Here is a 24,686-nt window from a genome sequence, read left to right as displayed (position 1 = left end):
TTTAAATTAAAAAAAAACTCCACTCGGCAAAAAAAAGTGTTACTAAGTTTGAGTTGAGATTCTTTACCAACGCTAACCGTAATCTAGTAACGTCCGTTCGCTCGGAATGGATCAGCTGACGTTATTAAAAAATTAGGTAGCACGTGTCCTGAGTAAAATTGGTTATGTGCGCTGGGTGGGTGGGTGGTTAAAAGATACAGGAGCGAAAATTCTAGAATGCAAAGGAGCACCCCTCTCTATTTGGGAATTTTACTTAAATATACTAGTGTTAACTAGATTTATCGAAAAACAATTTCATTGACCATTCAGAACAAGTCAGTTAAAAGATATTTGCGAAAAAATCTTTAAAATCGAGGTTCCGCTCGCTCTCGACTGTTTCCTCCTTCAAAACTTAATCAATCGTAACTAAATTTGAGAATCTGAATAACAATGAAATAACCTGTGTCGGACCGTTCAGTTTTTGTGGCTGGTTCAGCTGGTTGTTACCAATCTTGAGTATCACACCTTTTTTTGTGCCATAATGAAAAAGGCTATTTTTGAAAATTTTTGATTGGCTCTGGCGTCTTTAAAAATAAAAATATCAAAAAAATCAAAACGGTCCGACACAGATAAAAATAATTATAATCTGTGTTGAAAAAAACATTGCTCTATTTCAAAAACCAGGGAAATAGTCGAGAGGGTTTGTATGGAGAATTGACCCCTCCTGAATCGTCTTAATAAATTAGGTAGCACGTATCCTGAGTAAAATTGGTTTATGTGCGATGGGTGGTTAATCCGTGCCTCTGCATCAACTTGGTTTAACTTTATTTAATTGTAGACACTATTTGCATACTACAAAATATAAAGTTATTTAACTTCACTGCTATGACTCCATTGCTTATAAAGAGGGATGAGGGTCCAAAACTGACCAATTATGGTCACGTAGTTTTGGGTACGTAGGGTAAGTGCGTTTTCACATTATCCGATCCGTTATTGGATGTAGGAAGGATTTAAAGGTAAAAATCAAAGATGGCGGCTTAAATGTATGGGATATCGGCCTTCATCCGATATCGGATAATGACAAAATGCACTAACGGTATAGGGAAACGGTGCACTGAATTTCCAGAATAATATTATAAATGCGATAGTAATCCTAATCCACTCTGTCTGTGTATTAGCGCTTACAACTAATAAAATAGGTAAATAAATAAATATTGGAGGACACCTCACAGATCAACCTAGCCCCAAACTAAGCGAAGCTTGTACTATGGGTTCTAAGCGACGATATACATACATTATATACATAGAAAACATCCATGACTCAGGAACAAATATCTGTGTTCATCACACAAATAAATGCCCTTACCGGGATTCGAACCCGGGACCGCGGCTTAGCAGGCAGGGTCACTACGACTACTCACTACCAACTACACCAGACCGGTCGCCATTTAAGTTTTATTTAGAGTTTTTATATATTTTTAAGTAGACTGAGTCGCAAGCAGAAGATATTACTAATTTCAGAAATTATTATATTGACATGAAATGCTGCACTCCCTCTAATAAAGAATGCCCAGGAGGACAGATCCCCACTTCTTTATGACGGCAAATACAATAAAATAGGTTTAAGTCGACATGTTTTATACGTCCTCTAAATAAACGGATTGGGCCGAGAAACTACTCGAAAACAGGAAAGTCAAATAAAACAACGAATGACGGAATGCATGCAGGGTGATAAATAATACCTACTCAGTAAATATTAAGAACCACTATAATCCATGTTAAGGTTTATTGTATTACTAGCTTTTGCCCGCGGCTTCGCTCGCGTTAGAAAGAGACAAAAAGTAGGCTATGTCACTCTCCTCTCCATCCCTTCAACTATCTCTACCTAAAAAATCACGTCAATTCGTCGCTCAGTTTTGCCGTGAAAAACGGACAAACAAACAGACACACACACTTTCCCATTTATAATATTAAGTATGGATTAAATACGAATATGAATGGCCAGGCCACGTAGCCGAATGGCAACGAAAACGAAACGCCGCGAAAGGTAGTCTGGCTCTGTCGCGCCAATACGCAAGAGCTATAGAGATAGATATCTACTAGCGTTTGTTCTGCATGAAAATACAAATCTTATACTATTAAACGAGCAATTCTTGTATATTTATTTATTTATTTATTTATTTATTTATTTATTTATTTATATATACCGACGATCTCGGAAACCGCTCTAACGATTTCGCTGAAATTTGTAATGTGGGGGTTTTCGGGGGTGAAAAATCGATCTAGCGTAGCCTTAGATCCCGGAAAACGCGAATTTTCGAGTTTTCATGAGTTTTTCTTTCGCGTTTGTAAACGTAAAATATGGTCCTTAATTTCGCCGCGCGCGCATCGATTACGCTTAGCTCAGTCGTACGAGGTCGGTCTAATGTACGCAGATAGATCGTAGGTGTCGGGGTTTCGAATCCCGGCCAGAAATTAAGTTTTTGTTTTTTGTCTTTTTTTTTTGTTTTTGTATTTATAAAAGTTTTTTTTTTATCTAAAGATGTGATATATTAAAATAGAACCGAGCGAAGCTCGGTCGCCCAGATATTAAACGATATTATGAAGGAATACGAGTGTTCTAGAGGGATATTAAAATTATTCGCAAACAAGTGGATATAACAAACGCTTAGACAAATTTAAAATGTACAGGCATTCTGATATAGAATTACCCTTATTGCGATTTGCGATACAAGTTTTCCTCAATATTGTGGAATTTTTGGAACTCACATAATATTCATTTATCCTCCTGACAACCTAGTTTCAAAAGTTGATAGCTTAAATTCAACTCAATCAAATTTACGAAGTTAGTTAAAGAATAACTTAATTGGGGACTATAGGTATGTACTTCCTATGTGTAGAACGCGGGTCGTGAGAAGGAATCATACTCATCATGTTCAAAATTATACTAACAGAATAACTAAAACAAACACTGACTAAATACGGTACTTGTATTGTAACAACGAAACAAAGCAAAGTTTATTTCATTAATTTGGTCAACAAACTGCACAGGAGTAAATAATAATCAAAAGTCTGAGTGCAACCCTTCATACGGCAGACGTAACAATAAATATTAGCTAGTGCCCTCTAGGGAAGGTGGAAGAACCTTGCCGTAGAAAACGAAACGCCGCGAAAGGTAGTCTGGCTCTGTCGTGCCAATACGCGAGAGCGATAGAGATAGATATCTACGAGCGTTTCGTTTCGTGAGCATTTCGTGAGCGTTTGTGCCATTCTGCTACGTACTCTGGGGCGGGTAGAAGCGAAACCTAGTGCATAAAATACGAAAAAGTTACAGCGGGCGAAATAAGAGGAATTTTTCATGTCAAGGACGAAACCTTGGGTGTAAACAAAGAGCGCTTTAAATTTTAAACTAGAGAAATAGAAACTAGGAATTCATTTGATTCAGTTACAAGGTCTTTACATGAAGACAGAAGATAAACACACAGGGAGAATATCAGAAGTCACAAGTCACAACAAAAAAATATGTCCGAAACAGCGTGAAAATATTGGGTTGGGTTTGACACCTTGGCATCCTAAATATTCTACAATGATTGTACGGTATCGACAATTGTACAATCTGCACAATTGTATCAGGGCTTACAAAAACTAGGTACCTATTGTAAAAAACGGATCCGAACTTTCAATACCGTGACCCCGTGACCGAAACTTTGTTCGTCAAGAACAAAAAGATACAAGCGAAGCCGTATCTCGTAACATACACTGTTTCATTTACTCAAGCCTGTATTTCCAAATGGGGTATGCAGATTAAATGAAACTGCTCAAACTGGGTTGAAAGAAAACGAAATTTTGACATTGCAGTGACAGGTTGCTAGCACACATCATAATTGAACCCATGCATATCAGTGGACTGCTAGAACAGTCACGTAGGAAAGTGGGTGGTGGAATTCTAAACCCGCCACCACCCGTGTTATTAAAAGCCAGTAATGGCACTAATGACACACTGCGAATGGAACGGTAATTTTCGTAATTATGCTCTATTTTCAGCAGTAGTCTAGTCTGGTCTATCGATTGACGTCAGCCGACATATGGCTTGAAATAAGTTTTACCTACTAAAAATTCACGGCCATTGATAGTCACGCAGATTGCCATACGTCAGAATTATTTAGTGCTTATAGCGAGGGTGGTGACGGGTGAGGATCTGGTAGGCCCAGGCGGCCATGGTGGGACGACCTGGACGCGTATCTCAACGACTGGCCGGAGATCGCTCATAGCCGGGACGAGTGGAAACCAAAGGGGGAGGCCTTTGTCCAGCAGTGGGACACAATGTAGGCTTGTAATATATATTTTTTTTTATGTGATAGGAGGCAAACGAGCAGACAGGTCGCCTGATGGTAAGCGATGGTAAGGTAATAATAATGTGTTAAGTACACATAGTTTTTAAAACAATACTTACGCCAACGTCTGAGATCTGAGATCAGTGTTGCAAATGAATCGTTTTTATTGATCAGTAAGGCAGGGAATGTACCATTCTCACTGTTTGTGTTTATAGAACTAAGATTAGACGCTTAGCTTCAAGTTACTACAGTATAAACTTAACAATAAACGTCAAACTTATATAGACGTACTACGAAGTTGTCGTGATATGGCTATTAAACACGCTGCAGAGTTAGCCTGACTCTATTTTTCAAACAATAAATAAAAGTACGGAATAAGCTATCTTACTATACAAGGCGGGGTCTTGCGACGGCGACATTGGACGACCTTGTCCCAATCCGCTGCCAATCGATATGTCAAGGCACTAAAATCTAAATTAGGGGTTACGGACTAATCAAGATGGTCTTTCAGGTTGGATGAAAAGGGACACTTGACCCTGAGGTGTCTTGGGTATTTAATAATATATAAATTTACAATATCAACAAAGGTGTGTGCTTTTTTACTGCAAAATGTCGATATTTGAAGCTTACCATCAAAATGGACATTTCTTCAACTCATGTTCTTTTTAACCCTCAACGCAAAAACGACGGGGTTGTTATAAGTTTGTTTGTGTGTGTGTTCTAAAATACACTTAGTTTTGCAGGTGACTGTTTTCGCTAAACAGGGTGAGCGGGCTTGTACTGTTCGAAATTAATTTTCTTAGAATGAAATATTGTTTCAATTTGGAACGCGAGCGCATTACCTCTATAAGATGGATTGTTGTGCTTTCAGACGCGTATAAAACTAATTCGAAATAAACATATTTCACAAGAATGGACGCCAAACAAATTCCTAAGAGAATCAATTATTCTTTACTATAGAAATCGTTGAATAATAGATTAGCTCTCTAAATATTTTTAATTTGAAAGTGGTCGAGGCCCCGGAGAATTTGGGATTATCCCTTAATAATTACCGTGACAAATTACCCTCGAAGTGGATCTCTAATCTATATCATCCGTTTAAGACTGTAGTCTGTGGGTGACAACGTTTATAATAGCTGTTTGAGCCAATGCGGTATCAATGAGGTCCTAGCACCGCAAACCGTAGGTATCAAGATTTCGTTATCTGCTTCTTTTCTTCTTGCATATTCCAGTGATATCCACCAATACCTATCAAGCAAATAAAGAAAGAATCGACAGTACTCGCCAACGAGTAAGTTGCCGTCTTTTATTATTCTGTATTAATTATACAAATCCAAATCTAGTCTATCCTGTACTAACCCTGCAATGCTGATATTTTATCTGTTTTTGGATACAAGTCACAACACTCCGCACAAAAACCATTTCTTAAGTAACGCGAAATTTTAGCACAAATCACGTTACTCATGAATAAAAACGCCATAGATTTACAAATGTTGACCGTTTACGAACGCATCCAGACGCCCTGTAATATTAAATTAATTCATGACCGCACATAAAAGCGGCTATCTGAAATATCTCGTTAATCTTGCTACGAGTGAGAAATTCCCGTTACGATACTCTGGAGAAATAAAGGTAGAAATAATCAGTGTTGATTAGACTGGCAAAAACAAGGTTTTATTGCCGTCATCGTCATAACACGATTCTGAATATTTTATAAACCAAAATCGATTCGACAATTTTAAATTCCTCGACATCGCTATTTTGTTAAGGATTCTGCCCCAGTTTACAGCTAGCTCAGAATGTGTGATATTTACAGAAACGGAGGTATTGTCATATACATCCATTTCTTTCCTTTCAATGACGGTGCAGCCCTAAATACTTATCTTTCTTATCTTTCTTTCACTATCAGGTTCTCGTTGTTGCTCCTTCTAATTAAGCACATCTTTTGGCAACCTTATTGGCAATAAGAAAATAAAATTCATGCTTGAATAAACACTTATTTGCAGTGGCAAAACGCAATGAAAACATCAATCGCATTCGTGTCCGCACAGGCGTCTTCAATACGGACGATTATTCATTATTCATCCCATTCCCATTCCATTCATTCATTCACTTATGCCAGAAGGTGAAAAAATGGTCGAGGACAGTGAATGATAGCGGCCATTCCTTCGATGAGAGCATGAGGGTGATCTGTTACTGCACTTACAACGGATAGGTAACAAAGAGAAGATTAGTCACAGAAATTTAAGAGATGAAACTTGCAAAGATTGAAGTGGTAATGTGAGAAACAGAAAAGTGTGCTGTTTCTTTTAATGTTGCAGATATTGCCGTTACTCTATAGTTAATATTTCTACTCGGGTTTTTGTTTTGAAGTTTATATTATTATTATATTATGAGCCTATTGTGTCCCACTGCTGGGCAAAGGCCTCCCCCTTCTTCCTCCATTCTTCTCGATCTTGAGCTAAAACTAGCCAGTCTGTCAAAAAGGAGTCCAAGTTATCCCGCCATCGCCGGCGAGGTCTGCCGGATCCTCTGTTCGACTCATGGGGCTCCCACTCCGTGGCTATCTTGGCCCACAAGTCATTTGGCATTGTTTTGAAATGTTGAACAAAATGCCCTTAAAAGTCCAGAAATGAGTTTTCAAAATTTTGTACGCCTCTTTCTAAGTTGTTAGCCAGAGTTAGCGAGGAAAACTCAGAAACAGGTTTCTGAAGGAGTATTTTGAAGGATCTTGTCATCAAATATAACTGAATCATAATTAACAGTGGCCGGTGGCCGTTAAGTTCACGTAATTTAATATACCCAGTCATTAACATGACCTCAACCTAGACGACACAGTAATTCACGTCCACTCTGACCTTTTACCACGAAGGTCAACAGTGTATTAAAGTACCATTTAAATTTAACAAATTCTGATTGCTTTATTAGTCATATCACTGGGACATTTTGGTGTTTTCTTCTTCAATCCTCTTTTCGGTGGACTTATTGTCCTCTAGATTTAAGTATTTTCTATTTTATCTCCTCTTACGCTATATTATTGACTTCTTGATACAACACGACGCTACATTTTTCTAATATTTACCTACTAGATCTACGTAGCTAGGCCTGAACCTGGCCCCAGCTTTCTTTCTATCTGTCTTGCCAGAAGTTGTCTTATGTCGTGTACGAGTATCAAATGTCCTACAATATTTCCCCTCTATTTATGATGGTTTTGAACAAGATCATTATTTCTTTCAGACCACATAAAACCTCATAATTTTAGAACAAAACGGGACTTAATCGCGTAAACACTTACATTTATATTAGGCCCACCGACACACACCACCAACCGAAAACACCGAGGGACACACCGGCTGATGTCGTGAGTGTTGTGTGTAGGCAAAGTGACAACCCTAGCGCAAAAGTGAATAATCAAGAACAAGTGCGGGTAGTTCGAGAAACTCGCGCGGCTAGAAGATGTTGATGCAATTCCTCGCCAGTCTACCCGTGACCACGAACATAATGTGATGTTCGAAACGTCGGGCCTAATACACATAAAACCTCTTAGTTACTTGTACAGTACTTACAGCGTTTTGATATCTATTTATTCTTTGCACCAAAATAAGCATCTATTATTTGTATACCACCCGTGCCCTCTATGACCCACGATTAGCTAGTATAACATAAGCACGTGTCACCGAACCCACCGACCAGTCATCTGATAAAGTATTGTACGGATGTTCTAATCTGCAGCCTGAGCTTTGATAAACGAGCTGTATCCAACGAGTTTACTCATATCGCTAGCTTTGTATGCATGTGTCGCGTTGCATTTACATTATAAATGAAGCTTAAATTTTAAACAATATATTTTGTTCTGTTATGAAAACAACGGGCACGTGCAGTCGTGAAACTTTATGCATATTTGATGTAAATAATGTAATAAGAATATTCTGATATACATATATTCGGTTATTCTAGCTATTTTTGTACATTTACACTTTGCATTATATTTATTTCGTTTTGACTAAAGACAGTAAAGAAACTCCATTTACGAGCATTTTATTTTAGTTGAATTTGTTATTTAAGCATTATCCATACTAATATTATAAATGGGAAAGTGTGTGTGTCTGTTTGTTTGTCCGTCTTTCACGGCAAAACGGAGCGACGAATTGACGTGATTTTAAAGTAGAGATCGTTGAAGGGATGGAGAGTGATATAGGGTACTTTTTGTCCCTATTTGTGACTTCTCGTGTGTTAAAATACAACTTTGCCCCCCTGTATAACAAATAACTATTAAACTTAACGTCACACGTATTTACTATCATATCATATGTACATTTAAAGATTTCAAGTAAAAGCAAAGCGTTAAATTCTAAACGTACCTACAAACTAGTATGATAAACGAAGATCTTTATAAACTCTTACGACACAAAATTGAATTGAAAACATTCGAAACATTCTTGCTCCATCGTGTCGCAATCGTACAGACGGGAATAATCGAAAGACAGGTCAGCTTTGATGGTATGCTGGAATTTTAAATAAAATTACAATATCTAAAGGAGTACAAAACTTTATTTAGATTGAAACGAACTCACGCTTCGAGGGCAAGGGTCATAGTCGTGAAGTTAACGTACGCGTCATATAAAAATAAAGTGTAGATCTTGTGATATCTTTGGTCAACGACCACGTCTGAACGGTCTGACTCATGAGTAAAATGGGCGTGTGTGTATTAAAAACGGCTTGAAATTAGCAAGTTGAAATGGCAATGGGCTGGTTTTACTACTACGTCTAGGAACTAGATATACGTGGGTTTTATTGAGATCACGAACCGGTATATGTAGTGTAGGAAGTTCTCAACTAAGGGGCCATCTGTCAACGTCTTTGGTCGGTTGTTTATCTATTTCCCTCTATATGGATCTCGCAAATTGAAACAACCAATAAGTAGATGAAAGAACGATCTTAGTTGCCCACACTAGGACCGGCAGAAAATTACTAATAGTGACTAGAATAAATGTAAACTATACGGTTGATCATCCAAAAACCGTCTGAGACCGGTGACAAAAACTTGAGACAAAATCTATATGTCAATCAAGCCGATTATTAAACGATTTTCGCACAAAATGATCCAGTTTCCGACAAAACATTGTGGGGAAATTCTTTGCCACCGACGTTCATCTATATATGCTACCAGAATAAATGACACTTCGTTCTACTAATAACGGTCAGAGCTCAAGGTCACAGTTATGGTGGTTCAGGAACATGTATATGGGAACAACGGCTCCGAATCAGGTTGCGCGGTAGAGAGCAGTGTCCACACGCGGCGCAGAGAGTGGGACTCGAGAGGATAAACAGACTTTGTACCGTGCACGTTACATTCTGCGATCGTGTGATACTTATTAAGCTACTTTTTAACTCCCGACGCAAAAACGACGGGGTGTTATAAGTTTAGTTTAACATGTCTGTATGTCTGTGTGTGTGTGTCTGTCTGTGGCATCTTAGCTCCCGAACGGATAAACCGATTTAGATTATTATTTTTGAAAACTGAATTAGTCGGAAGTGTTCATAGCCAATGTTTCATGAAAACCGGTTCACTCTATGTCGGGGGTTTTTTCGAAATTTTAATTTTGTGGTTAGGTTATTGACTGTATAGATAGATGGTAGAAAAGTGTACAGATCGTGTGATGAAAAGTGGATGCAGTAGCATATGGGTAACGTAAAGATTAAAGAATTATTATGTCTATGGGTATATGTTATATATGTGTCTACAATTCTTTATTCTGAGAACGGACTTGGCTGCCGAGAGCTGGAGCTGGAGCAAAGATGTTTGTTAATATAGATTCCGCATTAGTAATGCTCAACAGATAACTACCTACCTGGAGTTATCTAATGTAAGTCAATTAATTATTGGCACATGTGCCTAGTAAATAATAAGATTAATAAGCTATCGGTTTTTGTAATATTTTTCTTTCGTTTATTCAGAATTATATCTATTTCATCTTATTAGGTACTCAACTCACTCATAAATAATGGAATGTAACGAAGTAAAAAAAATATCTCATTAGTTGCGGGCCTCGTCGCAGACAAAATAACGAAAGTAATATATTTTATGAGACAAATATGAAGGTTTCGTCAATGACACTGAATCCAGACGGATTAAATTTGGAAAATAATTGAAGATCTCTCATGCGGTCGCGCGCCCGTCTGCGGTTCGTCTAACTCTCAAAACAGGGCGATGACAATGCCCTCTTGGTGATAAACCATGTTATATATACATTTAAAACTAAAGAGATACATTGCTAGACTTATTGTTAGTACAATACTATCCATTGAAGCCGTGGGAGCCAAATCAGCATCCCCAGATGAGATACAAAGAGAAGTCTTATATAAAGTAATCTTAGGGTCGATATAGATAGACTAATAAAACAACTACTAGCTGTTACTTGTATGGAAACATACACTGATATATTATAATATTATAATGAATATAATGATAATAGCCAGGTCCAGACAGAGTGAGGCACGTCCCGACGTCCCGAGGCAAATGTGCTCACGCGACGAATGTCCACTATAGACGTGTCTCGCTCGGCCGGGGCAGGATGCTTAGCCGAGCAAAACGCACGCACTGCCTCGGCCTAAATAGGTATACGTCTACATAACACGTTTGCCGCGCGAGAAAATTGCCTCGCAATGTGCCTCGCTCTGTGTGGACCCAGCTAATCAAGTGTAATGTAACGATAATTCTTTGTACATAATAAAAATACTGAGGTAAGTATTATCGTCCAGTTCGTGTTCCTAAACTGTAAAAACAAACAATCTGATAACCGCAGGGAAGGAGTAAAACACTGAATTAGCATACAAGTTGGACCAGTTTGGTGGGAAGGTGAGGTCGAGACGCGAGTCGCGCGGGTATTCTACCGGTTCGGTGATTTCAAGTGCCGATTATGTAATTAGTGTAATTATATTACATAACGATGTGTATAACTATCTCAATAGGTACACATTCAATTTAGTGGTTAGTGTTTACATTTATTTATTTAATCGTATGGCAAATTATAAAAGCAATCAGAGTGTAGCCTTGAGGTTGCTAAGCCAGGCAACCAGGTCCGGTGTCACGATGAACAGATCTTCAGCAGGCCCGGGATATGAGTGGAGTGGGCAGCATTGGAAGATATGTTCAGTAGTCTGCTCTTCCTCTCCGCATTCGCAAAGTGGTGAATCCGTCCAACCCCATTTGTGTGTGGCTGATTTGCAGCGGCCATGACCGGTTCTCAGCCTGTTCAAGCGACACCAGATTTTCCGAGGAAGATCAAACCCGTTTGGTTTTTCAGTCGAGTCAGATATGTGGCTTTACACAGTTAGTTTGTTGTTTACACAGTAGGGGTCATGTCATGTCAAGTGTTGCAGTACCTAAATATAAAAGAACTATTTTCTTCTTATGAAAAGGTGTGATTGCGGTGAGGTTGTCCAAAATCTCGACATTTTGTGTGATGTGAATTGTGCACGTTTATCTTTCAAAGTCATGTCAAAGTGGGAAATAACAAAATTAACGAGTAATTCAAAGATGTTTTGGTTAATTTTTATAAATTACATGGTAATTAAATTAAGTTGCCCTCTTGTCTTGAATTAATACGAAAAAAAAAACACATAAATTAACTAAACGGCGTATCAGACATTTATTTTGGAGTGGATCTTTATCAACGTGCCAAATGAACGGCCTCTACCGATACAGAAACTAATTTTATGTATCGATTCGACTCTAATATCAGATCAGCATGACATATCTACACGATACCCGTAATAAGATCTAGATAGACAAAGTAACTCAAATGTGCTCGGTGATCTAGATGTTTAACGGCGCAATACATAACAGCTGGCCGGCCAGTTCAGGTCTACGTTCACGATTTGATTTATATCGAATACGACTAGTTCCGTTTGCAGAACGAACGTAATGGCGCAACTTTATGTACGCTTTTGCATGTTTCGGAGAAAACAACAAAGTTTCCGCAGTAATGGTTGAAACGAAACAAACACGACTGTGTACCGGGAACGTAATATTCTCAATATATTTTTATGATACCGCTTTGTCGTCGATGTTGTAAATTGAGGTACGATATTTAGTGGGACAAGCAACTCTTGAAGGGGCTTTTTTAGTGGGTTGGCGTTTGTGTTGCCGAACTGAGCCGACAGAAAAGTTCCGAAACAGGGGCATCAGCGTGTCTAACAATGAATGAAAGTAGGACGCGGCGTGTTCGCGGCTCAAGCACTCAAGCAGGGGATTCAAAGACTCCGCTTTGTCTGTCTGAATTTAAATGCATGTGTGTCAAAAGGGGTGAAGTTGCCAGGAATTTGAGCACAAGTATTCGCCCCCGATATTGTTAACGGGGAGTGTTCTAATTGTTAATTATTTAACAAGAGTCTGTTCCTAACTTACACCATTGTAATTGTCTTAGACAGACGATCCGCACGATCTGGGGACAGGATCAAATTCCGAGCCCTTTCGTGTGAATCAACCGTAACTGAAGGCTTTGCGGTAAGGGTAGCGGCGGTGTTGTGCTGTTGCGGACTCTGGTTACACGATCACAAACTAGGTAGGTAAATTAGTATGTATAACTACGAAGGGTAGGTTACTCGTCCACTCATTAAATGTGCGGAACATATACACATATCCGAATAAATGCAGTTTGATTTACGATAAACCGGAAGCTCTTGTTTGGAAACAATACCTATGCATGCTTTCTTTGAAGATTTAAATTGATTCTACTTTCTGTGAGATTAAAGTTTTTCTAATAAATCCGCTATGTCATGTGCCTCAGAAACTTCCAAAGTGAGTAAAGGTCACGCGTGCATCTCGAATAAAAACCGATCCATATAAGACTCGTTTTTATGATTGAAAATGACAACCAAACCAAGATATTCGTATTCCGAGCTGATCTTTCGCTAGCAAAAATTAAACACATTTTTTTCGTTTAATTTTTCATTTTCATCATTCCATTCACGATTTAGCCCTCAATAATATTCTATACGAATTTAAGTCACGTTTTAGTTATTGTCGAGCCCAGGGCACCTAACCCAATTTAAAATAACCTAATACTTTCGTAATTAAAACAGCTGCGGCATCCAAATGGGGTTTCCTAGCGGACCTCGTTTCGGTATTCATGAGGGGACGCCATAGTTTGCCATTACGTTGATCTGGTCACAAGTAGTTTTGGATTAGGTTGTGTTTGCCCTCACTTAGATGCGTTCTCTTTGAATTAACCGGCCGACCCCTTAAGACACTCTGTAAGGGGCCGGCCACACTTAAGAGACGCATGTTCTGAGGTGCGGAACGGACGTCCGCGCCACGCCGCCTGAATGTAATTCAAAAAACGTCTCCTCAGTACATTTTGTATAGGAAGGACGTAAGACGCGCCCCAGGTGGCGTGGCGGCGATGTGGCGCCCCGAGACACGCGACGCTTAAGTGGGAACGCTACCTAAGAAGGCGTGTCTGGTGTCTTAAGGTTTGGGGGATTTGATACGTACTTAAGAAAGTCAAAGGAAACTCAAAAGTTTGACTTGTAGGATGAAATTCGCTGTGTTCTTTGTGTACATGTATTTATCAAGTAAATATTGAAAGCGTGCAAACTTAGTTTTAATATACTTAAAAGTTACTGAAGTTAAATATCTCCTTTCAACCCTCGTTTGTATAGTGGTTACATATGTAGAGCTATTGAGATCAATTTGACGGCTGAACAAACTTAAGTACCTGATAGAATGCGTCGGAGCGGATAGGCGCGCAAATGTATGCGCATAACATAAAACACGATAAGTAAAACATTCACTACATTTCGGAAGTCTAGTCTCTTATACTGATTTGGTATGTTCGAATTGTCGCACGATGGTTGACGGAGCATCTACACTCTGGCTGCTGGATTCCCATGTTTTTTTTTTTAAGTATTACCTATATAAAGTGCCCCACTGTCGCTTTGCCCAGGCAAAAGCTTCCTTGAGCCTTCCAATTGGAAACATCAAGCTCAAAGAAGGAACGAAGGAAGACAAAGGAGGAAACAAATAAGTAGTTTTTTAAACTACGAGTGAAAGTGTTAGGACTAGATTGGCCTAAAAACTTATTTCGTTTGTATTAGGTCCACAGGTTTCATAAATGAGTTGTCGGATCTATATCGACGTTCAAGAACTGTCTTTTGCCAGTCTTTCACCATCGAACCCTAGAAACATTGTCAAACAACCAGAACTAATCTACCTATAGAGTACAGATACAAACAAAATAGGCACGTTCTATAGCTGAAGTGTAATTAGTAACCGACTAGTTTGACATAACTCGCGTAGGGCTGAACCCAATCAGCTCGCGAGTCCCCGGTCGGATTACGCAATGCCCGCGAAAGTCCCATCAATATTCATGAGCACGCCGAATCGGCGATGAATAGTCGATGAGTGTCGATACGGTACATCACTAGTTCAGTGTTTGAAAGTGTAGCTTGTTTGTTTGATGTTGTTTACAAACAGGCGGCTGAGTTCGGTAAGTGAAACATGGTACAAATCTCTTTTCAAGTGTTGGCTAAGTGCAAGTTTCTAACATGTAAAACTGAAATATATGTGCATAAGAAGCTGATGAATATAAACGAGTACCTATTCAATTATGCAAAATCCGTTAGCATAATTAATGCTCTCAATCAAGATCATCTAACGGGTTGAACTAGTTAAAGGATCACTTAACCTTATTCATGTCTAAAATTATCCCCCAAATTAACATTTTAAAAGCGGTTTAAAGGGTAACAGATTGTCAAAAACGTCCCACGTCACGACAGGTTTTCATTATGAGAGGACCCTCGCTCTTTTATCAGTTTTTCAGTCCACCCCTGTCAACTCGGGCCGAATTTAAATGAACTATGAGGTACACTGACGAGGTTCAAAATTGAATAACTGGGCCTAATGATGAGAGGCAAAGCTGATTGCGTCCGTTATAGATCTGTATGCAAATTTTTCATATCAGCCCTCCGCCGGTGTCCAGAGCATCAATCTTAAAGAGTTCAAGCTGAGGGGTCGCTATAGCGACCGGTCCTTTGGCACCCCTCTAATGAATGAGATGCCGAATGCTGATCAAATCGAGTAACTTGTAGAGAGATTAAATAAGTTATTTAATAAGATTAAAATGACAAATAGCACTTAGTTAAATAAACCCTTTCATTATTTAAGCAATGGGCTTGATAAGATAAAACAAGGGCCATAATCTCAATTAAAATATGTAACTAACAACATTCTGTACGTCCGTAGATCGGTACAATACCAAAATGATGGCTCTATACATTCATAATATATGTTACCCTTTTCTTAACTGTTGAATGAGTATAAAATTAATCATACCCATAGTAGGAAAATCCAAGATTTTTTTCGATTTCTAAGAATCACGTTATTAAATATTTTAACCGGTGCTTGTTTCCTTTTTAAATATAGCACACGCGGCTAAAATTATACCGAAAAAAGAACAATTTGTTTTGCAATTTGAATGGCCCAACGCCTGGCGGGCGGAAATGCCGATGGGGAAAAAAAACGGGTGCAGATGTGACCGGCGCATGCCGCGGCAATGCCGGCAATTATGACCTGACCGGGGATTATGCAGGGTCCCGTGAGGTTGCGGTTTGGTGGGTACCCGGCAATTAGAGTCTCGGCTCGGCTCATTTCAGGTGGACTTTTGTTTTTCCACCAGCTCGAAAAAGTTCAACTGATATCTTTACTGTATTAACATTTTTATGCTGGTGTGTACGGAGAGTAGCCACCGTGAACGCTCATGACCGACACGAAATGTGCAATAACGACTAATATTAAAATGCTAACGATTGAATCTGTGTTTTCAATAGGTTTGGTAATTTTATAAGCTGAAAACGACCTGCACAACCGAGCCGGACAACACTACAGTAAGTACCTGCTGGTGACCGGCATTAAGGTAGCATTCGGATCCCAGCAGTCGCGGCCCGGCAGCGGCTGCCGGGTCGCGACTGCTGGGATCCGAATGCTACCTTTAGACAGTTGCATGCAATGATGACCTATCCGTGAGTCCCCAGAAATAATCTTGACAAGCCATGTCGTCCACCTTTCACCTCATCCCATGGCACGAAGACGTACTTACCCTGATCAGCTTCCTCTCGGGCGGGTTGGTGGTTAGAGCACACATATTAGAGACGTAGTGCTACATGCCAAATTACAATTCCAAGACAGGGGTCGCCAGAATAATTAATTTGCACTGTGAGGAATTAGAGCAGAGCTCAGAATTTCAGGTGAATATCTGTTGTGCTTGCTTATGGTGGTTCCGCACAGCGAGATAGTTACCTATCTATATGTGCACATAGCAGTGCACCATAGTTGATTAAACACTAATAAGTAGATGGGTGCCAGGATTCAGTTATTCGTGGTTTATTGTCCATATCCGCATTAGTAAATTGGTTGACGATATTATAATATTCCTGTAGGTAACACACCTTACCTTAAATATCCTCAATACGATGGAAATTGTATGTACTTAACAACTATATTAACTTTATATTATACCGAACCCTAAACACTCCATCTGTATTGTAGGTAAATCGAGGCCATGATTAATAATATTCAGGTTCTGGCTAAAAAAAAGCATTTAGGTCAAATCAAAAGGAATGTCTAAACATGAAGTTCCCGATTTTGATTAGTCCGTTGGCGTCGTGAAATTCCGTACAGATTGTGAATGCCCACAGGCTTTTGTTTTATTTGGGATCTTCGATAAATGAACAGTCAAGAAATTAAATATAAATGCGGACAAAGTGCCAAAAATATATATCCAAATGTGAGCCAAACCAAGGCTCAAGAGCTCAGTCACAGGGTTCCATCATTTAATCTATTGCTTCCAGTTTCATGTAAGGGCATGTCCGTGGCCCTCGAGCTCCGGTATGGGGGTTTATCATTTAAACCACTGCTTCCAGCTACATTTGCTTTATTACATTGATTGCTTCAATTACAGTGTCAAATAATAATCAGGAATATAACATTAATCAAATCATTAATCATCTACTATCAGTAGTTACAATCCGTACAAAAACTCTTATAACCTAAAAAGTGAAGTGCCGCCAAATCTGACGTTTACTGTTGACATTCGTTAAGCCCATGCACAGATGAGCTACGATCAGTATAAGGCTATATATACAGAATGTTATTCATTGTGATGCTTACAGCTTCGGCCGTCCTTATTATAAAGTGAGCCCTCTCACTAAACATATTCACCTCAATAACAGTGGTAACAAACGTACGGGTACCTATCTACGCTTAATGTCTACATTCATTACTACAGTATCAATCCACAGACATTCATTACTACAGTATCCTTCTCCTAAACCTTATTAAATAATCAGTATAACACATATACAAAATCTTAAATTCTTTCGTAACCTTATTACAGTTATTAAATATACAAGAGCTATCAGTTTAACACATATAAAATCATCAGCCTTTTAATCTCATAAAATCACAAATCAAGATCACTTTTAATCTGCAGTTACCTATCTTTCATTAATATATTAAGGAACTTAAATCATGCTCTTCTAGACAGTTTATGAGTAAGTAAAAATCAACATCAATACAGCCTGTCCTAATGCCTGCTCTAAACCTATGCATAACTTTTTTTTTGTAATATTCAACATATTATAAACACTTGCATTACCTACATCAAGTAGCTGTAACAGCTTGCATTTCGTTGAAGTTTTCCAATCTAGCAACTAATTTACAATCATAGACTGCTCCAAGCAATTAATACAAGTAGGTATAAACGACCATTAACAACCGCAGCCTGTCTTCAAGGCCTACTCAACATTCTGGCAAATTAGATCATTATATTCAATGCGTGTCTTGATCAATCGCAACCCTCGGTCTTTCACAGCTTTCAGGAACTGTTCTTATCACATTAACAAAGTATATATATAAATAATAATCTCAGTCCGCTTTCAAAGGTCAGTTCTAAACATATTAACGAATTATGTATCATTAACAATGCCATAGGCAGTTTGAATTTTGTACATAATATAAAGTGATTAACACTCTCAGTTTGTCCACAAATGTTCTAATCATATGAACAAAGTACTATCATTAACTATCTCAGTCTGTTTACAATACCTATTTTATAACCAGTATGATTATCCATTTTATCAAAGTGTATAAAACATCATTATCAATCTCTGCCTACTAGGCTTGTTATTTAAGTATTGACTAAGTATAATATATCATTAATAGTCACATTCAGCTTACAAAGTCAATTCTAATCATATTATCGAGGTTTTTATATTATATCATTAACTATCTCAGTCTGCCTTCAAGGCCGGTTCCAAAGTATAACATATTAGCAAAAGTATATTTTCTAATTAACATCACAGTCTGCCTACTAGACTAGGCCTGCTCTTATCATATTAATAAATTATATTATATCACTAATAATCAGTCTGCTTACAAGCCTGTTCTAATTATATTAACAAAGTATATATCATTAACAGTCAACCTAAAGGCCTGTTCTGAACATATTAATAAGAGATATTATACCATAAACATCCGCAGTCTGCCTTTAAGGCCTGCTCTTTTCATCAACAAAATATAATTTGTTATGGCCCGTTCTTGACTAATCAAGGCGGTCTGCCAATCAATCAATTAAATTATGGCCTGCTCTAGACTGGTGTGGCCTAGACAGTCTGCCATATCGGCCTGCTCTAGAATGTCAAGATGGTATTATAGCCTGTTCTAGACAGTCTGCCTTCACGGCCTGCTCTAGAATGTCAGGCTACTACCCAAACCTGTTCCAGACAGTCTGCTCCTTCATTCAACCTAATCAATCAATATAATTTTATAATTTGGTATGGCCTGCTCTAGACTGGTGTGGTCTAGACAGTCTGCCATAACGGCCTGCTCTAGAATGCCAAACTGGTATCATAGCCTGTTCTAGACAGTCTGCCTTCACGGCCTGCTCTAGAATGTTAGGCCCAACCCAGTCAGGACCTGTTCCAGACAGTCTGCTCCTTCATTCATCATAATCAATCAATCAAAAGGTATTAACCTTTTCAATCTTATGTTTGTTATGGTAAATAATATCATCATCAACAATCAGGGCCTGCCCCAGACAGTCTGCCTTTAAGGCCTGTTCTGAGCAGTTTTCCAACATAAATTTACCTATCAATATTTTGTTTAAAATTTGATTCACGCAACAAGCTTACATTACAAGAATCTTCGAATCGACATAAGTCACAATCTATACATAGCTTTGTTTGTTTTACCTACTATCATGGCCTGGTCTAGACTACACACTGCCATAACTCGGCACTCAATTAAGATTTTACAATATGTATATAAAGACTAGTATAGTCGTGCCAGCTATTAATCTTATAACATTGAATCTCGACACTCTCAATCAATGCACATATAGAGAGATTCGCTTCCTTATCGTGTAAGTACACGGCACTGCAGTACGGCGACTCTGCGACCCTGATCACCAGCAGCTTGGCACTCGGTCCGCTGGCAGTGGCTCCACCATCTATCAGATTTAACCTTCTTTACATCAGTGTGCTCTTGCAGCGAGGCTCTTCCAAATCATCAATTTCATCCGATCAGCCATATTACCAGCGTTGGAACATAAAACAAATAGAAACACATTATACTATTGTCAGTACCTAATTCTCGTTCTAGCCACAGACATTAAAAATTCGATCAGACACAGTCGATCATCATCATTATAATTCGTCTAGGTATAAGATTATTACCATCATTATAATCCATCATCGGTTTTATCTGGTTATTAACCCTGTTATATACATCGAAACAAACTTTCAGTCAACATAGAAAAGCATAGAAAAATCACCCTCAAGAGACCTGCTACTTATTGAGTATAGTACCTTAAAACCTAACATTATCAGTATTGAAATTGAATCAGTAATCAGACGTCATGGACATCAGTCTCAGTAGATACTCTCAGTATTTTAATCAAAGATTCATATCATTAATTTAATACAATGACATTCATACTAATTTCATTTATCAACCTTGAATATATTTAGAAAATTAAGTATTATATTCACAATTTCCGTTACTTTTAACGCCTTAATTGCCAAATTGGCTTCGTAATTGCAGTTTCACGTGCTCTGCCTACCCCATTTTGAAATACAAACATGGCGTTATGTAAGTTTATCAGTAAATATTAATTAAATGCAACATCCCTGGGAATATTTTGGGTAGCTATTGAAATCTTGTAGCTATTAGTAACCTTTAATGAAACAAAACTTCTTAGGTACCTATACAAATATTCAATGAACTTTCCTACGTATTACATTCTCTTTCTCTTGCAGTTTTATAACGTTAATTGTTTATTAACCCGCAGATTCATAATGGCAATAATCAACTACTTATTGGAATCGGAAATTTCAGAAACATCTCTTCAACCTCTGGCTCTGCAGCGACTCACGAGGGCGCAACAAACATCATTATTCAGACAAAATCAAAATGAACCTCTGAAGTCTTTGGCCGGAGCCGAAAACGCTATTTGCATACCAGCCATATTATTTAGAATAAGTTCAGTTACTTATATCTTATTCATTTCTTCTTTTTGTTACATTGGTACAGCCGTCGAGCTCTATTTGGATGTAAACAGCACTCTTCTAAATAAAATGTAACCTTCAATTTTGTATTCGTTGGTTACCTTAATACGATTAAATTTACCTACTTATTTCTGGTCATCACTGAGTCTCCATCATACAATAATTAATTACACCAAATATTATGATCAAAAGTTGATTTCATGATGCTTTATGAAAAATTAAACCAACTCCAAATTCCTCCCTTTCTGGCTTATTTCGCAAGGTTTCTTTATATTAAAATGTCATTTACCGTTAACCACATAAGTACATTTAAGTCACTCTGGAAACTCTAGATTTTACCTTTTTTTTTGTATCATTGGACTAGGTACTAAGCCACCAAAGACAATGTACGGCATATCGACACCACACAATAAAATCACTGCAACAATCATCTGCTAAGATGCTGTGGCCAATGATGTATCAAACAACAGGAATCCGAACAAATAAATGTATTAATACCAAAACTTGGTAGTACCTAAACAATTTGAAGTAGATACTTCTATTTACCATTGTTACTTTTTTTAAAGTCCATTTTCAATGATAATTGAATAAAAAAAAGTTCTGCTGGTATTTCAAACAAGCATGGTTTTTTTGATATTTAATTTAAATTACTTATATAACTTGATATTTTTTTAAATTTTAATAAGTAGGTACCTACAGGTCACCTGCTTTTACCTTTACTAGGCACTGTATACCTTGAACTGGCTTGTAATTTTTACCTTTACTAGGCACTTGCAATTTTAAATATAGTGACCTAAAAGTTACGACCTGGTAGTTGTGTTTACTTAAAATACATCAATAATTACTCTGTCTATTAACCTGAATCTACCATACTATAAATTATTTGTGTTCTTTTCTAGAATAATTCCATAGAATTACTGACTCTCTAACATGTTGGCAGTGGGGAAAAGTAATGTGCATACTCAATCCCTTAAAACAAAAACTAAAAAAAGAACCGGGTTATCACTAAACCTTTTATACTTACATACATATTTGATCATCAACATAGATAAATATCACATGGTAATATTCAAAGGCATACTTTCGTGATGTACATTGTACAGTACCAAAATTCGAAATGGAATCAGAGGCCAATTGTCCTGGATGAAAATGATGATGCTTTGAAATTGTAACCTTTGTTTTCGGAGTAACCTTTTAGAAATTTAGTGTTAAAAGATAGTGACACTATGAAATGGTTGTGTGTCTCTTTTACACTCATGTACTGTTTATATCATTAGTAACATTACTTAACTACCTTTGTATGTAACCCCGTGATTAATCATGCCAGTTATCCATATCAGTCGGTCACAAAAATCATTAGAGAATCAATGAAGAATTTGAAGTAATTAATAATATCCATAATTGAGGAGTAATCAATTCAGGAAAACCCATTATATCTTTATATTGCATAAATATTACTCATACTTTCACAAAATTCAGGCTTGATAGTATAAGCGGACCTTTGATTAGCTTACTACACAATAGGTAATAGTCTGGAATAGAGATCTGATTCACTCTACCAGTTTTAATATGTCACTACCAGTACCGCTACACATTTGGAATTCTTATCATCTGTGATTTTATTTATTCACTTTTTACTTGCCTACTCTCCTTAAATTATTAAATAAAGCATTCAACATCAACTATGTACATTGTAGTATTCATTTGCCTAGATCTCAAAATATTTATAAATAAATATTGCGCTACGGAATCAAAACTAATTTCTTTGTACCTTATACCTCAAATAACTGATACATATATTTTATATATAATTATGTACATGAACTATCAATTGAGCTATGTATTAACCACAGTTTATATATTCTATGACCTGTGACCTGTGTGCCGCTTGGTAAAAATCTCTTTATATTGAAACCCGACATAGCCTGCTAACAATTTAATTTAGCATGCTACTGCTTGAAGCTCTTTTCTCATTTTTCATAATAGCTAAAACTTTGGATTGTTAATCTATATCATTATCTTTGTTATATTTCATCATACATATATATAGGTACTATATAACCAATGTGTCTGAACTAAAAAAAAAAACTTTTCAGTACTTTTCAGTAAACCATCCAAAAGAATAAATATACATTCAACTTACATGTGTTAATCAGTTTTCTCTGAGTACCTGCACTGCACCAGAATACTGTGTATTCTGTCCAATGCCATTCTTACCATCTAGCATTTCATATCCTTATCAACATGTTCAAGGCTTGTGCTGATGACATAGTTAGTTTCACCAAAGAGCTAATGCTTCAACCCTTAAGTTACCTCTCATCATACATCAGCTGTTTGATTCCTTGAGTTGTTCCTTTGTGTATGGCAGCTTCTCATCTCACAGCCCAAAAACAAACAATACAAAAGAAATGGTTAATAATTTGATCAACTGAAAACAAAGTTATGCTAGATGCACCAAACAAAAACCTTTTGGTTTTAAGTAAACAAAACGATCTGTCTTTTGCTCCTCTTATCGAACAAGTTAATGAAATCTTGTATCATTTATACACATATTTTCTGTAGTTTCTATTATCAAACCAACTTTTAGAAGGCCAAGTGACGTTTACGCACCTTGTGGACATTAGATCCTTTATCCAACTTCTGAGATGTGAGCCAAACCAAGGCTCAAGACACAGTATAAAACCAGTAATAACTCTTCTTACAAACTTCACGCCGCGCGGTGTGTCCCCCTCCCTCCCCTCGCATGCGGCGAAAACATGCGAAACTGGTGATTATTGGGCTGGACAGTCGGGGCCGCGTTTGCGCGCTGTGTTGACGTGTTGAGTTCGGGAGAAAATGACGTCAGCACCGAAGACATATTTTCGTTACTGTAGTGTTTATGGGTGTATGGAAAGTTCTCAAAATGCGGAAATGTCATTCTTTAGAATTCCTAGACACCCAGAAAAGTAAGTGGTTGTTATATATTTGCAGTGTTAGGTACATTATTGCTTACGTAAATGGCGTAAAAGTGAGATTTAAAGCTAGAATGACACATTAAAATCAATAAGGATTTATCTGTAACGACATTTAGGTAGATGCTGCGATCTATCTAGCTCGAAAGTTTGGTACCTACTTAAATATTGTGCAAACATCTATTCAAACATTTTATGTAAATATGATTTCGTCAGTATTTAAGAAACAAATACGTACTTGAATCTTTATTAGATAAAAAGGTAGAAAGAGCGTTGGTACTAGCATAGCGCCATACACAGTTACTAATACGAGTAGGACAGTAGGTACCTACGTTTCTAGTTCAAACGAATCTTTTTTTTATTGTGATGGATTGGGTGTATTCTAGAGAAAACATATAAAATGAACACTTAAATTAACGCTTTTGCAATTATTGTTACACAATCTACTATTGCGCGTATGAGAGTAATATATTTATAATGATTTTTTGTATCTTCAATACTGACTAATGTGGTGTCATGACGTGGTATTGTTATACTAAAACCTACTTACAGTTAATAGTACCTATTAGATTTACAACAACTTACATTGTACGAAGTCGATTATAGTAACGTTGTACAACCCTGCGTGACCTTGCGCAGTAGTAACGACCGCGCCGCCGCTGCCGGAGATTAACTACTGATATATCCTTATACTGTGCTCAAGAGCTCAGTCACAGGGTTCCATCATTTAATCTATTGCTTCCAGTTTCATGTAAGGGCATGTCCGTGGCCCTCGAGCTCCGGTATGGGGGTTTATCATTTAAACCACTGCTTCCAGCTACATTTGCTTTATTACATTGATTGCTTCAATTACAGT

The 24,686-nt window shown here is 37.6% G+C and overlaps 1 protein-coding gene and 1 long non-coding RNA gene across 2 annotated transcripts in view; both read right to left on the bottom strand.

Annotated features, from left to right (window-relative positions):
• Window positions 1–24,686, bottom strand: part of LOC125235964 (ubiquitin-like protein 3) — a 241,482-nt gene that overhangs the window by 159,901 nt on the left and 56,895 nt on the right. The window lies entirely within an intron of this gene.
• On the bottom strand, window positions 17,232–23,529 carry LOC125235966. The gene is made up of 2 exons (XR_007178147.1): window positions 23,023–23,529; window positions 17,232–19,870 (listed from the first exon to the last, which is right to left on the bottom strand). It is a non-coding gene; the product is annotated as an uncharacterized LOC125235966 (long non-coding RNA).

Source organism: Leguminivora glycinivorella, chromosome 18 (assembly GCF_023078275.1).
Source record: "Leguminivora glycinivorella isolate SPB_JAAS2020 chromosome 18, LegGlyc_1.1, whole genome shotgun sequence".
Classification (NCBI taxonomy): Eukaryota; Metazoa; Arthropoda; class Insecta; order Lepidoptera; family Tortricidae; genus Leguminivora; species Leguminivora glycinivorella.
This window is presented reverse-complemented; position numbering and strand designations above follow the sequence as displayed.